The 16,456-nt window shown below is 33.9% G+C and overlaps 1 long non-coding RNA gene and 1 pseudogene across 1 annotated transcript; both read right to left on the reverse strand.

The window, feature by feature from the left end:
- Nucleotides 1-12,586: 12,586 nt before the first annotated feature.
- LOC133815950 (uncharacterized) lies at nt 12,587-13,298 on the reverse strand. Its single transcript, XR_009884918.1, has 3 exons — nt 13,245-13,298; nt 12,929-13,018; nt 12,587-12,649 (listed from the first exon to the last, which is right to left on the reverse strand). It is a non-coding gene; the product is annotated as an uncharacterized LOC133815950 (long non-coding RNA).
- Nucleotides 13,299-14,307: 1,009 nt separating this feature from the next.
- On the reverse strand, nt 14,308-16,403 carry LOC133814108 (protein argonaute 5-like; annotated as a pseudogene).
- Nucleotides 16,404-16,456: the final 53 nt, after the last annotated feature.

A 16,456-nucleotide genomic window follows, 5' to 3' on the forward strand; every position in this document is an offset into this window, starting at 1 on the left:
AGAGATTCAATGGAATGCGTAACGATTCGAGGACGACGTTATTTTTAGTCTCTTTAAATTATGCTTTTATGTATTTTCTGCATTTAGTTTTGTAAACAACTTCATTTAAATTTAAAGTTTTTTTTTATTTTAAAAACAATGGGATCCCATACAACTCATTTACGTATTTCAATATTTACTTTGGAATTTTTAATAAAGTTATGAATATTCCTTATGTATGTTTTCTAAAAAATAGTGGCTATGTCTAGTATTTTTAATGGTTCAAGGTCTTAGAAATAGTTGGGTCATTACACACAAGTAAGCAAGATTTGCTAAGAATTTGATATGCAATTAATGTCCACATTTAAACGCTCAACATGCCTCATGAATACCCATGCATGTCACATATGGGGTACAGTTTTCTTATCTCTGGTTCGAGCAAAAAATAGTAAAAGAACAACCCTTGAAACCGATCGAACCTTTGATTCCTTAGCGGTCACCTATTCATAAGCAATTATAACCTCCATTAATTAAAATCAACAATAAAAGGGTCTTGACCTAAACCTCACTCCCGGGACCCCGAATTGTTCCCAAACGGTGAGTAGATTCGATCCCGAGCCTTAGGAATTGAAACCCCGAGCCAAAAACCCTCAAAAGCGCCCAAAACAAGAATTTGGAAAAGCAGGGTAGCATTGTAACGCTATCCCCCTAGCGCCCCAGCGCTATTGGCAGAGTGGAAAGGCGCCTGGCTAGTGTTGTAGCGCCCATAGCTGGCCGCTGTAGCGCTACAACCAGGGTTTTCAACCCTGGTTTCTCCCTCCTTCGACTCCTCCATTTCCAGCCTTAAGAACAAGCTTCCAAACCTCATTTAAACTCCCAAATGAACCCAAAAATCATATACACAAGTCCTAGGCATCATAACCCAAGTAACCCTTGCCAAAAACTCCCATCAATTCTCAATATCCAACATAGAAATCCAAGCTGAAATCCAATAGAAAAACAGAGCAAAACTAGAGTTTTAATGGTTAGAACCTTACCTCAAGCTCAGTTTAGAACCCTCTTCAATGATGGAACACAACCCTAAGCCCTCAAGGTTCGCTTCCCTAGCTTGGTTCCTCAAATTAAGCTGAAAAATCCATGAAGAAAAGAGAAGAAATTGATGTACGGGAGAGAAGAAAACATACTCTGTTTTGGCAAGGTTCTACAGCCTTCAATGGTTGATATAATCCTTAGGGTGAAAAGACCATATTGCCCCTAGGTCATTTAAAGTCTTTTAAAGGTTCCCAAGAGTAAAATTGTCCTCTCCTGCCTATTTTGTTAATCATAATTAACTTTCTCCGATTCTCATTATTCCCAATATTCGCAAATGCTAATAAACCATATCCCATTACCCTTTAATTCCCGGTAATGTTCTAATCGCCAAATTACCCCGAGACTCACCCTGAGCCCCGAACTTAATCTCGTTATGACCAAACCGATAACTTGCACTCAAAGATCGTCTCATGCCAAATGGCTCAAACAAATCCACATTATAATATGGTCTCATCAATAGTTCACCAACATGCATGAAAATACACAATTATGCCCTCAACGGGCCAAATTACCAAAATGCCCCTATCATGAAATGTGGACCCACATGCATGCATTTAACATCATATTATAATATAATTCACATAAACATGCACATAATCATTTAATGGCCTAATAAATCAATTATGGCCCTCCTGGCCTACTAATCCGACCATTAAACCTCATTAGGGATTTTGGGGCATTACAACCAACTTACGTCTATAGTCAATCGTTGCACCATGCCTCGCCACCCAATTCATTCTGAGGATCACGTCAAAGTTTTCCATGTCTAGCTTAATCAAATCTCTGGGAAACTCTTGATTGCATATATTAATCAAGACATCTCACACCACCCTAGAAGATAATAGGACCTCTCCGGATGGAAACTTGGTAATAAACCTCTCCCTAAGGTTTTCACATAACTTGCCTAGTCGTTCTATTACTCTAATGGATGCATACGAGTGTGTACCCTCAAAATCAAACAATACTTTAAACACAGATTCGAGGATAGGAATCTGACCTATGACGAATTTGGAATTGGATGAGGCTTTTTCCTGAGTAAGGGCAAAGACTCGAGCGAGGACAAATTTCTCGTCCCTCTTTGGTGCTTCAGTTTGTCCCTGTGGGCATTCCCTTCTCATGTGGCCCTCTTTCCCACAGTTGTAGCATATTTAACCTTTGGTGCGATATTCTCCCAGATGTTTCCTTTAGCACTTGGAACAGCGAGGGTATTCAACATAGGTCCCATTTCTGTAATGCCCTAATTTCTCATAAATTATCGAGAACACAACGTTGGATCATAATCATAAATATTGCTCTTTTATTGAATAAAACTTGAAAATAAATACATGGATCCATGGTTTTACAAAAATAAAATAATTGTCTTTAACATAAAAATGAGCAACATTTAAATAAAATTTTAAAATAAACATGTTTTCATAAAAATAGGTCTGCTTGATCTTCCTCGACTATATGGTCCCCATGAGTCCATCACGAAGCTCCTAGGTCTCACTTGCTACCGACCTTTCTATCATCAATTTTATGCACAACAACATCATAAGGAGTGAACTTCTAAGCCTAATAAGGAAAATACAAACAAGAGCTAGTCATATAATCATTTAATCAACATATCCTAAAACATATCCTAAATTACACAAAAGTCATAACAAAAACTTATTTGTACTAATCATATCACATCACAAAACCATAGGTCATATCATAGCCTAAGTCATAATCATAAATCATAATTTTAGTCAAAATCATAGTCATAAATCATAGGTCATAAGTCATAATCATAACTACAGGTTATAGATCATAATAACAAGTCAGATATAATAAAAAGATAAGTGATTATATAGGGGTGGCAATCAAGCCCCGGACAAAAGTCTGTCTTACACCAGACATCAACTTAGGTCCGTCATAAAGTTTTGGCAACCAAGCCTACCAGACATAAGTCTATCATACATCACTGGACACCTTAGGTCTAGACACACTTACCCTTTTATTGTGCCTGAAATGTTAGGTCATACAAAAACATAGCCTAAATCATAAACTAAACTATCTAATTTTCCTTACCAAAAACTGTAATATTGGAGACAAGAGAACTTCTAAGGCTTATACACAATATGAATATTGCTGTCCAAAATCTCTATTCCAAGCCTTCCCAATTTCTTGAAGCTTCAACTAAGTAGAATGAGATTTGTGATTGAACAAGCCTTGAAACTCATGCAAGTCAATAAAGTTTGATGAGTTTCTTGGAGAAAACTTTGGTCTTAGAAAGCTAAAGAGAGAATGAGCTTTAGAGAAAGAGTTGGAAAGTGTGATCAAAACATTTCAACTCATGCAAGCAAAGGGTGACACATGCGACGTCTATAAAAATGATGCATACAACATCTAACAACTTTCTCCAAACCCTGAAATGTCAAGACAACCACAACATACAATTTCACAACATAATCACACAATAGACTAGCCTAATTTCCTTACTAAAAACTTGTGACAAAAAAATAGAGATTTCCCGAACAAGCCTAGTAACGATAAATAACGTGAACGTCCGAACAACGCACACGTGAGCCTATAATGCTCCTAAATTCTTCAAATATTTACTTGCACAATAGTACACCAAAAGCTAAAAGGCAATGCTTAAATCTTACTTCCCAAGAGTGTGTAGTATAACCCAAAAGTGTTTTACACTCTCCCACTCAAAGTAGTAATAGCAACATAAGACTTAAAGAATATTCAGAATAACGTGATAAAATGACTTCACATAAGGTCCTATTTATAGCCTAAAGCTATAGCTAACTCTCCCTGAAAATTTCCTGACTCTTCTCCTTTCCTATCGTATAATTGACTAGAAATAAAATTTTAAAACAATAATAATAAAAGAATATAATTTTTTTTCTCACATGTTAATAGTCGCACATACTCTACAAATTAATAACAATGTATATATATTATTATAATAAAAGAGAAAAAACTCCTCACGTTAAGCAACACATTTACTTTTAAAATTATATATATAATTGTATATAGAATAGTAATTGACCTTTTCAACACAACTAACATTTAAATTTCAAAATTTAGTATATATATTATTATATATGTACATAAAAATTTCTAAAACAAACCTGTAAGATCTTTATATAAAAGATATAACAAAAGTTGTTATATACATACATATATAAATAAATAATAATAACTTTATAAATATCTCATGTAAAGAATTTTTCGGGAGTTACAAAGGTTAAAAGACTCGACTTATTAGTCAAAAGTTAAAAGACTCGACTTATCAGTTGAAGGTTAAAAGAACTTTACTTATCAGTCAAAGGATAAAAGACTCGACTTATCAGTCAAAGGTTAAAAGACTTGCCTTATGATTCGAGGGCGACGATAGCGTGTTGGACACTGGCCAATGTGGTTAAACTAATCATGAAGCAAAAAAAATGCTTGAACGGTCCTAAGGTCGTCTGAATTGTTAAGCACCATGCTCGCTTGGCCAGCTCTAAGGCTGGTTGTATGAGGAATTGGGCAATAGACCCTAATGTGACTTTATAGACACTTATCTTGATTGGCAACATGCATGAGTAGAGTTATTACTGCTAGGCATGTTATTTATGATTCTGTGATCTAATGATATACTGCTTATAAGCATGATTATATTTTCTTGCTGAGCCTTGGCTCACAGGTGCTAAATGGTGCACAAAAAGGAAAAGAAAAGCTCAACCAAGCATGAGTTGGAGAGCTTTAGGGGCAGAGTGTACATATGCGGCCTTCTTGTCCGCCACGACCGAGAATATCAGTGGGAACTAGGGCTGGACCCTGATTTTGCCGCCTAGGTCAGCTTTTGTATACGTTTTGGGGTGTAAGTTTTAAACTCTATTGGGATCCCATGTATTAAGATTACACGCTTTTATTGAAATGGTTGACTTTTGACCGAAATATTTAGTACCTAAACCCGTGGTTAGTTTTAATTACACTGTTTAAGTCCAAATGACTCATTTAGCGAGTTAAGCACTATTTAATTACACAGTGTAACGGTCCTAGATTAGGAGAACGTTACAATCATATAGAAAAGAATGACATAAATATATTAAAAGAAAAAATTAAACCTAAACATTGTTTATGATTTTTTAAAAATATATTTATGTAATATCATAACCTTTTATATCACAAACTACATATTTAAGGTCCACAAAATTCATGATATTATTCAAATTACACCTTAATGATTGGAGAAGAAGCTTGTTTATTCTTGATAGAAGATAAATGTCATTTTAATTTTTTTATGTAGTTACACAATCATACTATTTATATACCACGAAACATATATGTAATATATTTATAATGTTTATTGTTTTTCAATATTAATCTATATTTATATAAGTTAGATCAAATAAAAAATAACATGTTTTCTTTTTAAATATAAATGATAAAAAATTTTAAAAAAATTAAGATTATATATTATATATTTTTATAATAATATTTTATTATATTTGAATTTATATTAATATAAATAATAAATATATATTTTTAATTAGTTTTAAAGGTATATTTCATTAAATAATTAGAATTTTCTATTAAAGTTAATAAAAACTGTTAAAATTAAGAAGAACTATTAAATACACATTTTTTTATATAGAATATATATATATATGGAAGACTTCTTAATGGTTATTACTCATAGATGAGTACTAACAATTATGATGATGTAACAACATAATTACTTGGTATAGCAAGTCACCAATAGGTAAATATTTTTTTTTCTATATTAATTTCAAAATTAGTTTTTTTTTGCCATAAATAATGTTGTTTCCAACCAATGGGAGATACTAGCTATATTTAGAAATTGACATGCATTTGAAAAATGAAAAGTATACAATATTATATTTTCATAATAAATACACTTCTTTCATCAGGTAACCCTTTCAAAAATTTAAAAAAATCAAAATTTGTTTTTAGAAATATTAATTAACAACTATAAATATGGATCATTGATCTTAATCAAATGGTTAAGATTAAAGTAACCATCCATGGGTAGTAACCATTAATAGTGCATCCATATATATATATATATATATGCGTGTGTGTGTGTGTGTTTTTTGCTAAGAAAAAAAAAGGATGGGTGGTGTCCTCACACCCCTAGTCCAACACCATTTCAGGAATATATTGGTACCATGTGTGCTTTCTAAATGGCTATCTAGGGAGTTCACCAAGAACCAAGGGCCACTACAACCTAAGAAGGCCAGGTCCACAAGAAAGGTAATAATTTCAAACGCACTAACCTTGAATTGATCCCTAAATTGCCCGAAGTAGGATCTTAGTAAGTCATCATTTGCTATTATGCTACCACCAGCAATGGTCACAACAGCTATATTTTTTAGTACACATGATGTTTATAGATTTTTGTGTGTTACAATGATAGTAGTAAAGCTCATGAAATGTCTGAGGATAATGATGAGATTTTTTTTGTATGTGGATCAAATGAGAGTTTGATGAATCCAAAATTGATGCAGATGCAATCCAAGCTATGTGCCAAAACATGTACTTCTATTGGTTAAAAGTTTGTGTTGAAAATAGAATTTTGGCACATAACTCTTACTAGTTATTCTTTTATATCTTTTAAAATACATTACTAAAACTCCACTTTGTTTATTTTGCATCAAACTTTTCTATTATACTCTACATTAACTTCTTTATATTTTCTTTACATTATTTATATATTATATATTTTAATATACTTTATGCATTTAAATATATCATATTAATATATATGCATATATATATATAAAACAAAAGTTAAAACCTAAACAAACTAATAAAATCTTTTTAAAGCAATGAATAGTATACTCTATAAATATAAAGATGCAACTGTTCATTTATTTAGATGAAAACTACGATACATCATCTGATGTAGGAGTTATTTGCATGTTTCTTTTCTTTATTTTGAAGAAAAGGAGATTATAAATCACCTAGTGTTAGTGGCCTAACTTGTTAAAAATAAAGGATGAGTTTAAAATCTAAATTAAATATTGAAAGAAGTCATTGCTAGAAAGATATAAGATAAAAATAATTGGTGATGAAATAAAAAAAATAAAGCAGTAAAATGTTGGGTTATGGTACTTCGAATCAAGATCAAATTCTAACCCTAGAAAAAGTATGCAATGATTTTTTTGGACTCGGTTATACAGGTACTCATTCGAATTTAAACATTGTGTTCGTCAAATTGAAAGTTGTTAGTGTCATTCCTACAAATCACTCCAAGAATAGATCAAATATCTAGGTATTGTTATATTATTTTATATAATATAATGTTAGATTAAATAATGGGACAAAATGTGATTTTTCACACAAATGTAATTTGTCATACTTTGTAACATAATATTGAGAGTTACAAAATTGGACATATGTGTGTGTCCAAATGTAACATATTTTGGAGTTACAAAATCACTTACAAATTTATAACTCCCAAATAATGTGTAGATTGAGAGTTACACATTTGAGATTGAATGTCACAAAGTCATAATGTGATATGGCTATTGAAGATATGATTTTAATTCTCAATATGTGTTTGGAGGTTACAAAATCAAGTGGGAAAGAGTTTGAGACGTTTTGGAAAAAAATTGAAAAACTGGGAGGCTGAAACGGCCACTGGCCCCAACTGTTAACATCCCAGGTCGCGGCATGGGAGGCAGGGTCTAATGGCCTCGGCCACTAATGTCTCTGGCCGCGGCTTGGAGCGCTAACAGTCAAATTCCATTTTTTAGTTCCCAAATCCAATCCTTATTCCTTGCCTAAAATCACCCCATTACTCTATCATTATTCAATTTACAAAAATAATAAAAATAATTGATATAGGATTAAAAAGGTAAATCATCTCTTCTCTTTTCTCCATTCACACGCACCACCCTCACTCTCTCACTCTCTATAAATGGCTAAAGGTGGCCCTTTCACACTACATTCCCTAATTTTTCAACCTTCCTAGATAGGTACAAATCCAATAATTTTATTATTTTCATTTTCTCTTTATCTTTTATAATAATAATAATAACTAAATAAAATATTCATAGAAAACTATTGAATTTTCACCATGCAACTATGCACATGCACACACACAAGGACGCATGTGCATCTCTATTAACCATACATTGGTGCACACAACCAAAACTCATGAACTTGCAAAATAAAACAATTAACAAATTAAATTCACATAAATTCTACCAAGCAATTCAAACAATTAAAAATAATTTCCTAACACTTAACAATTAATAATAAAATAAGCACAAAATTAATTAAACTAAAAAAAAATTGGTGCGCTACAATATATCCTCCTTAAAAGGAATTTCGGGACGAAATTATTTTTTACCAAATAACTCAAGGTATCTTTCTCTCATGTCTTTTTCCAGCTTTCATGTTGCTTCTCTTTCTGTGTTATTTGTCCACAGGACTTTAACTAATGGAATCCTTTTGGATCTTAGTTCCTTGATTCCCATTTCGATGACACACTTTGGTTGTTCATCGTAACTCTAGTCCTGCCTCAACTGTAACAGCTCATAACTCAGAAGATGAGAGAGATCCGACACGTACTTATGCAACATCGAGATATGAAAGATGTTATGCGTTTCGGCTAGTGCGGTGGGCAATGCTAAACAGTACACAACTTGCCCAACCCTATCCAAAATCTCAAATGGACCTATAAATCTTGGGCTCAATTTCTCTTTCTTCCCAAAACGCATAACACCCTTCATTGATGAGACTCTCAAGAACACAAACTCGCCCACTGAAAAACTCGATGTCTCTTCTCTTAAGATTGGTGTAGCTCTTTTTCCTACTTTGAGCAGCAAGCATCCTTTGGAAAATTTTCTCATTCGCTTCGCTAGCTTCCCTAACCGCCTCGGGGCCTAAAATCTACTTCTCCCCAACCTCATCCCAATGCAAGGGAGATCTACATTTGTGCCCATAAATCATCTCATAGGGAGTTATCCTAATAGTGGACTGGTAGCTATTATTATAAGAGAACTCCATCAGGGGTGGATATCGACTCCAAGACTCTGAAAATTCCATTGCACAACATCTCAACATATCTTCTAGGATCTGAATAGTCCTCTCAGACTGCCCATCGGTCTGGCGATGAAAAGCGATAATGAACTTCAACTTTGTACCCATATCTTTCTGCAATCCCTTCCAAAAGTTTGATGTGAACACTGGCCCTCGATCAGAAATAATCGACTTTGGAACCCCATGAAGTCTCACTATCTCGCTCACATACAATTCTGCATACTGATCCACCGAGTAGGTGGTCTTAAATGGCAAAAAATGGACAGACTTAGTGAGTCTAACTACTATAACTCAAGCAGAATGATGTTGTTTTGTGGTCCTAGGTAACCCTACCACAAAATCCATTGCTATGTCTTCCCATTTTCATTTTGGAACATAGAGAGGCTAAAGTAGTCTAGATGGCCTTTGGTGTTCTACTTTGACTTGCTGACATGTCAAATACCTGGCAACAAACTCAGCAACATCTTTCTTCATTCCAGGCCACCAATACAATGCTTTAAGGTCTTGGTACATCTTTGTCGACCCTGGATGTAAGGAATAGGGCGTTGTCTGCGCATCTTTCATAATACTTTCCTTAATCTCATCATTGTAAGGCACACATATCCTATCCTTATATCGCAGCAATTCACTGTTAGACATAGTGAATTCACCGCTACCACTTTCCTGTACCAAAGCCTCTTGCTTCATTAGGGCTTCATCCACTTTCTGCCCTTCTCTAATCTATTCCAATAGGGAGGACTGCAGAGTGAGGTCTGCTAGGCCTCATGTTACGAACTCTATACTGGCATTTATAATCTCTTCTGGCAGAGGTGTCTCTATTGTGCTCAAAGTCGAGACACTCCCATGTCCTCGCCTACTCAATACATCTGCCACCACATTGGCCTTGCCTGGGTGGATAGAATTTCACAATCATGGTCTTTTACTAATTCTAACCACCTCTGTTTCCTCATATTCAGTTCTTTCTCATTGAAGAAGTACTTCAGACTTTTGTGACCGGTGTAAATTTCACACTTATCCCCATAGAGGTGATGTCTCCATATTTTTAGTGCATACACCACTGCTGCTAATTCAAAAGACTGAAAATTGCAATAATAGTAAGGTGATTAAAAAGGCAAGGCTTGATCGAGCTTTATCATGTGTCACTACCAGAAAAAAGGTCTATTGCGATGAATTCTGTCGTTGTTGTAGGTACAAAAGTCGTCGCTGAAGGTTTTTTCCGACGACATGTCACTATAGATCCGTATGTGTAGGGTTCTACGGCGACAAAAAATGACATTGTTGCTGTACAGCTGTGCTACAACGGCGACAGGTTGATAGCAGTAGAACATCACTTGTTTTGGTCAAAATGATTTATTGCGACGAAATGTAGTCGCTATAGGGCCGTGAATATTTTGAAATTTTAAATTTGGTAAAAACCTACTACGACCACATGTCGTCGCAGTAGGTCAGAAAACCCACGACTCTTTAGCGACAGCATGTCGTTGCCATAGAGGCATGGGTTTATCTGACCTACTGCGATGACATGTGGTCGCAATAGATGCATGAAACCGTCAATTTTCGTGTTCTGCATTACCTCTACTGCGACGACATGTTGTCACTATAGATATATTTTTAAAAAATATATATATTTTTAAAATATTTTGTTTAACAAAAATCTAAATTAATATTAATAAAAATTATAAATATTTACATAAATTATGTTAACATAAAATTAAAATTAAAAATACTTACTTTAACTTAATACAAAAGTAAGTAGTACAAAAAATGTAAACAAAACAACACAAAATATTAATAAGTTCAAAAGCATAACCAAACTAAATGTCATCTAAATCAATCCCAAAGTCGTCATCATCGTTGGCCTGTTGTGGTGGCTACTGTGGTGGTTATTGTGGTGGTTGCTGTGGTGGAATTTGGCCAGAGGCTGGAAAGTTTGCATGGACTGGATCATATTTATGTCCAAGTTAACATGTTGAAATTGTGGGACTAGAGCGTTCAGGTTGGAAGCTTGCATGAACTGTTGCATTTGAAGAAAGTTGTTGCTCTGGGTCATGATGGCTTGACTAAAGCATTGAATCATTGACTGGAAAGCCTCGAATTGTACCATTGCAGGACCGACTATGGTCGACGTAAATGGTGATGCCTCTGGCTACGAGGAGGCTTTAGTGGCCCTGTGGCCTCGATAGCCCTTGTGGCAAAAGAACTAGTGCCCTTCAACTTGCGTCCAACACCTTGGTTGTGGCCATGACGTTGCCAAGTACCTTCGTGACAACTTGCATCTCATTGATATAGACACTTCCTACTGAAGATGAGGATTGGGATTACATTTGCATCTGAATTTATTACTGCAAGGCCTCCTGCAATTTAGAAACAATACAATTAATACATAATATAACTAATTAATAAACACATATACAAAACTTAGAAAGTTACTTACATAAGCATCCTTAGCATTCATGTTCACCCATCCACGCGTTGGATGATTGTGCATATCATAGAACGTATCAATCAAGCTGGGAAATTCCTTAGTTTGAGGATTCATCTTTAGAAAACAAAATATCAATTAAATACTAAAATTATTATTAAGATAACTTAAAATCACTACAAGAAAAAATACTTTTAATAACACCGAAAATGTGTTATCAAAACATACGATAACACTTTCTGATGTGTTAAGACCGACTATGTTATCATAGGTCAGGGTACTTTACATAACACTTTATCAGTGTTATACAGATGTGTTATTGTCTTGTCAACGATAACATAATTTCTGTGTTATTTTAATATATAGATAAGTGTTGAATTATGTTATTTATAGTCGATTATATAACACTTTTTTTTGTGTTATACTACACTTTAGTATAACACTTTTTTTGTGTTATACTACACTTTAGTATAACACATTTGTTGTGTTATACTAAACTTTAGTATAACACATTATTTGTGTTATACTACACTTTAGTATAACACATGTGTTATATTAGCTTAGAGAAACATAATCCTTTTTTACTTACACAAAACTAGGAAAACAAATATGAAAGTTGAAGCCAAATACGGTAACATAAATAGATTTTTATTAATTACTCAAATGTAATTACAATATTAGTCTACTAGTCTAGGCTTAAGAAATCATATTACAACATAATTTATGCCCAATTCAGATTCCTTTATCACTAAATACAAAACAAGAAATGTATACAAAAATTAGTGAAATACATTCTTCCATTCTTTGCATCAATATCTCGATGGCTTTGCAGTTTCTTTGAAAGTGTTATGCTTCAAAAGCAGGTCAGTAAATGCCACCCTCAAGTTCTTAACCTCTCTATCTAATTCACTTGGTGTCCTTTGCCTGCAAGATCCTAGAAAATGGAGTAGGATCCACCAAAAACTGAGATAAGTCTACAGATCAGTGCTTGAAGTATCATACAAAAATAAAACTGTAAAACCCACATAGCTCTTACCATTTTCTGAATGTGAATATTGGCAAGGAGGGTGTCTTCAACCAAGAATCAAGGTCACTGATTGGCAAAGGGATATACTGTGTATAACTCTGCAGTACCAATAACATTGGTGAGAAACCAAGCAAGACTCTAGTGATTGACCTTAAATTAAAGAGTCATAAAAGAGTTTCAAAGAAATAGAAGACCTTATTGAAAACCCAAATTTCACCACTAATGTTTCAAATGCTAATTAAATAGAAATTTACAAAGGAAAAATGTTGCATAAATATCCAGTTTTGACATTAGACTCCAAATATCATAAAGTCAAATTTATATAAGAGGATTAGTTAAAGCCAAAGCTTTACAACCTTAATTAACAATCAGAATACATTCAAGACAGACTGCTTATTAGCTTTCTGAATGTGAATATTGGCAAGGAGAAGAATTAGATGTTCCCTCTGGTTGGCAACATTGCCTTCCTAGTTAGAAAACACATTATGAAAATTTAGAGAAGCATCAAAATATGAACAATGCAGAAGAAACAGCACATAGTCCAACCATGAAAAATAGAAATCAGAAGTACTTGGAAAAAATGGCCTGAATGGACAAGTAAAGTCATATCTCAACCTTTTTCTAGAGATTATCTAGTCAAAAGTTATCTCCTTTAAAGTCATACACAATTATGTTAGGAAAAGAGATGCTTACCGCCCATGTAAAAAGAAGGCTGACTTTTGCCCTCTCCTTTCCTGTGTTCACCAACTGAAAACAGAAAAAGTCTACTAAGTAACTCTCTAACAACAATATCAAATTCGTAAATTTATGACTAAAATATCATATTCTAGATCATGCTGAAATATTCACATACTTATTTAAGTTACACTTGTATATAATTTAAAAATTAATAACAAAATCAATTCACACAAGAGAAAATACAAGGAATGATATTCAGCATATAATCACACCGAACAACATACATGAGCAGGGGAATTAATTTCAATAATAAAGAAGGGCAGGAAAAAGCATCGTCTTTTTAAATTCTTAAATGAAAGTGAATGAGAAAATCAGAGAGGATAGAGAATGAATGAACTGAACTTTATTGAAATATATAGAAGTGTTAAATAGAAGAAGAGAATACATCACTTATAATGAGCTAAAAATTCGAGTAAGACTAACAGATTCATAGAAAACCATAACAGATCTAGCAGCTACCACTTAATAGATAAAATTTGTAGTAATAAAAGTACTACAATCTTTCCATTAATCATTTATAGTGTGCACAAGGGAAATAAAAAGCCCACCTGTTCAGATGATGTTAGAATGCCCTGTATGAAGCCCTGGCAGTATATCCATGGAGATCAGAAGCATTGCTTGTCTCAACAATTAAGGGATAATAATACAAGAGATTGCAACTCTAAAAATGTTTTAACTGAACATCGGCCTCAACATCATAGTCAAATGGTAAGATCTTTAAATGCCTCGAGCTTACCGTTTGATGCAAGAGATTCTGCAGTTTGTCCAACCACCGAATGGTTTCCATTTTCTGAGTTGTTACTTTGGTTGTACACAGAGTTGGGCATGGTAGAGCTGAGTTTGCCCTCAAAGTATGTGGAGTAAGGAGAGTACTTGGCACATTGCTCCTTCCATCCTACAAAAAAAAACATAACATTATGCCTCTTAAATGCCTGTATCAGGTCAAGAACAGGAACAACAAAAGTAGTTCACAATAGAATGTTGGAATCGGAGAACAAAAAATGAAAATGAATAGTATTTACATGTAGCAGAGATTGTTGGTGAGAACTTGCAAGGCATCAGCAGGGAAATTGTTCTCATCAAACAAGACATGGTAGTGAGTAGGCCGAATGGTTCCCTGCAAGAGTATATATTACAAGACATAACTTTCATGGAATCACGGTTGTTGTAATCAGCTGGAAAAAGGCGGGTATGATGCCTTTTCTGAACAATAACAAGTGTAATTGGAGGAAGATATCCTTCCTCAAGCGAACGAAAAGCCTGTTTATAAACAAATACGTAAACACTATAAGAGTCGCAGCCATGTTTTTGTGAAATGATTGATATCTGCTCTAAAGGCTATTCCTCAATCATTTAGTGATAATAGTACATACCTTTCTTATAGCATCTACCTCGTGAAGCATCACTTGACTGAACTGTTCGTCACTAACACCATCTCTGCCAAAGACCACAAAACAGAGTTAATTAAGCAGTAATGACAAAAGACCAAATATTTACTATGTCTGCTAAATAACCTGTAGAATATAATCCGGTGAGGTTTGGCTCCAGTAGATCTTCTGAAAGCAATTAAATGTTCCCTAGTTGGAGGAAAATAAAAAGAAAGGAGTTAGAATAACATAATGGAGAAGATTCTGAAAAGTTGAGTAGAATGTACACATGGTTACTCACCTTATCATTCCTCCTTGGACTTTGCCCTTTTTATCATCTGTAGTTGAATTATAAAGATCAAGGATAATCTCCTCCCGGTGCTTCTGTGCGAAGACCAATGCTCTATACTTGGTCACCTCTGGCCAATCCATCGAAGCAACCACCTGATTCAAGTAAAACAATTGAGATGTTATCAATTAAACTAAACAATGGAGCAAAAAGATTATTAATTAGTAATTACTTATGGCTGCTATTGAAGGGCCAGAATCCTCTCCGGGCTGTGGATGCGTTACATCAGCACCAAAGATTATTGTAGGAAAATCAAACACAAAAGGAATTTTCCTATGGATAGCATCACTTAACACTGTATTCCAGCCGCCAACCTATATAATATAAATAGGTACAAAGTAATAAACAACACAACAACACCAGCTCCAACACAAAAAAAACTTGCTTAGCAAAACAATATTGCCATGGAAGTGATAAAATCTGACATATACATACTAAGTGATTATTATATATATTGCCTAGTGTTCTAAGGGAAGAGATATAAAAAAAAAAGTTGATTATAAACAAGAGATGCAAGAGAGTATCTTTAATAAAAAGAGAAAATCGTATACAAAGTAATAACAAGATATGTAACTGCAATTATACTAATTTTACCAGTTTATTCTAACCTTTTCATAGACATTAAATTAGACACATCAGAGAACAGTTTATTCTAATTTTACCACTTTCTATACCGCATTAAATTAGACACATCAGATTTAGCTTAGTTTGAAAACATTCTACTCTCTACCAACAAGAAACCCAAGGCCATTGACTTTTGGAAGCATTTGATCAGCTACAGCAATAATTTGGGCAACAATTAACCAAATGAGCAGAGAATTTACTTTTTGTAAGAAACAGAAAATTGTTGGAAAGAGAGACAATATGCAAAGCTGTAATTTATATAAACACAAGCAAAACAAACTCACCACAAGGTGATATCAAAATGGATCGATCCAACATCCCAGTTAAAACGGCACGCATCAAGTCTATTTCCTTCACACTAGATATTTTGAGTTTATTGAAGCAATCAAATTTGTAGGGTGACCCTCCAGGGATGAAACAAACAACATAACTGTTCTCTTCATGCTTCGATTCCTGAAAAAATTCATTCAAAATGTTTCAGATACTACTGAAAGATGGGATAAGTTTGAACAATGCGAAGCATACAACCCTACTTTCTAGAAAGCAGACCCCAAATAAAAGAATTCCCACAAGTTTTTATTTATTTTAATAAAAATAGGATAAAAATACTTTTAAAAAAAATCAACAACAATAATTAACATATGAAGCAAAATAGGCTGCCTTAAAAGAGAGATCCATACTTGACTGCTTGACTGCTCAAAATAGGATGAAAGAAGAACTTCGAAAGATCATCAGAAAATCAACAAAAAAATGCAATACTTTATGTTCTGTCATTTCAGTTTAAGCACAGGGGCACTATCACGGTTGATACTATCAGATGATTCATT

The sequence above is a fragment of the Humulus lupulus genome, chromosome 2 (genome assembly GCF_963169125.1).
Source record: "Humulus lupulus chromosome 2, drHumLupu1.1, whole genome shotgun sequence".
Lineage (NCBI taxonomy): Eukaryota > Viridiplantae > Streptophyta > Magnoliopsida > Rosales > Cannabaceae > Humulus > Humulus lupulus.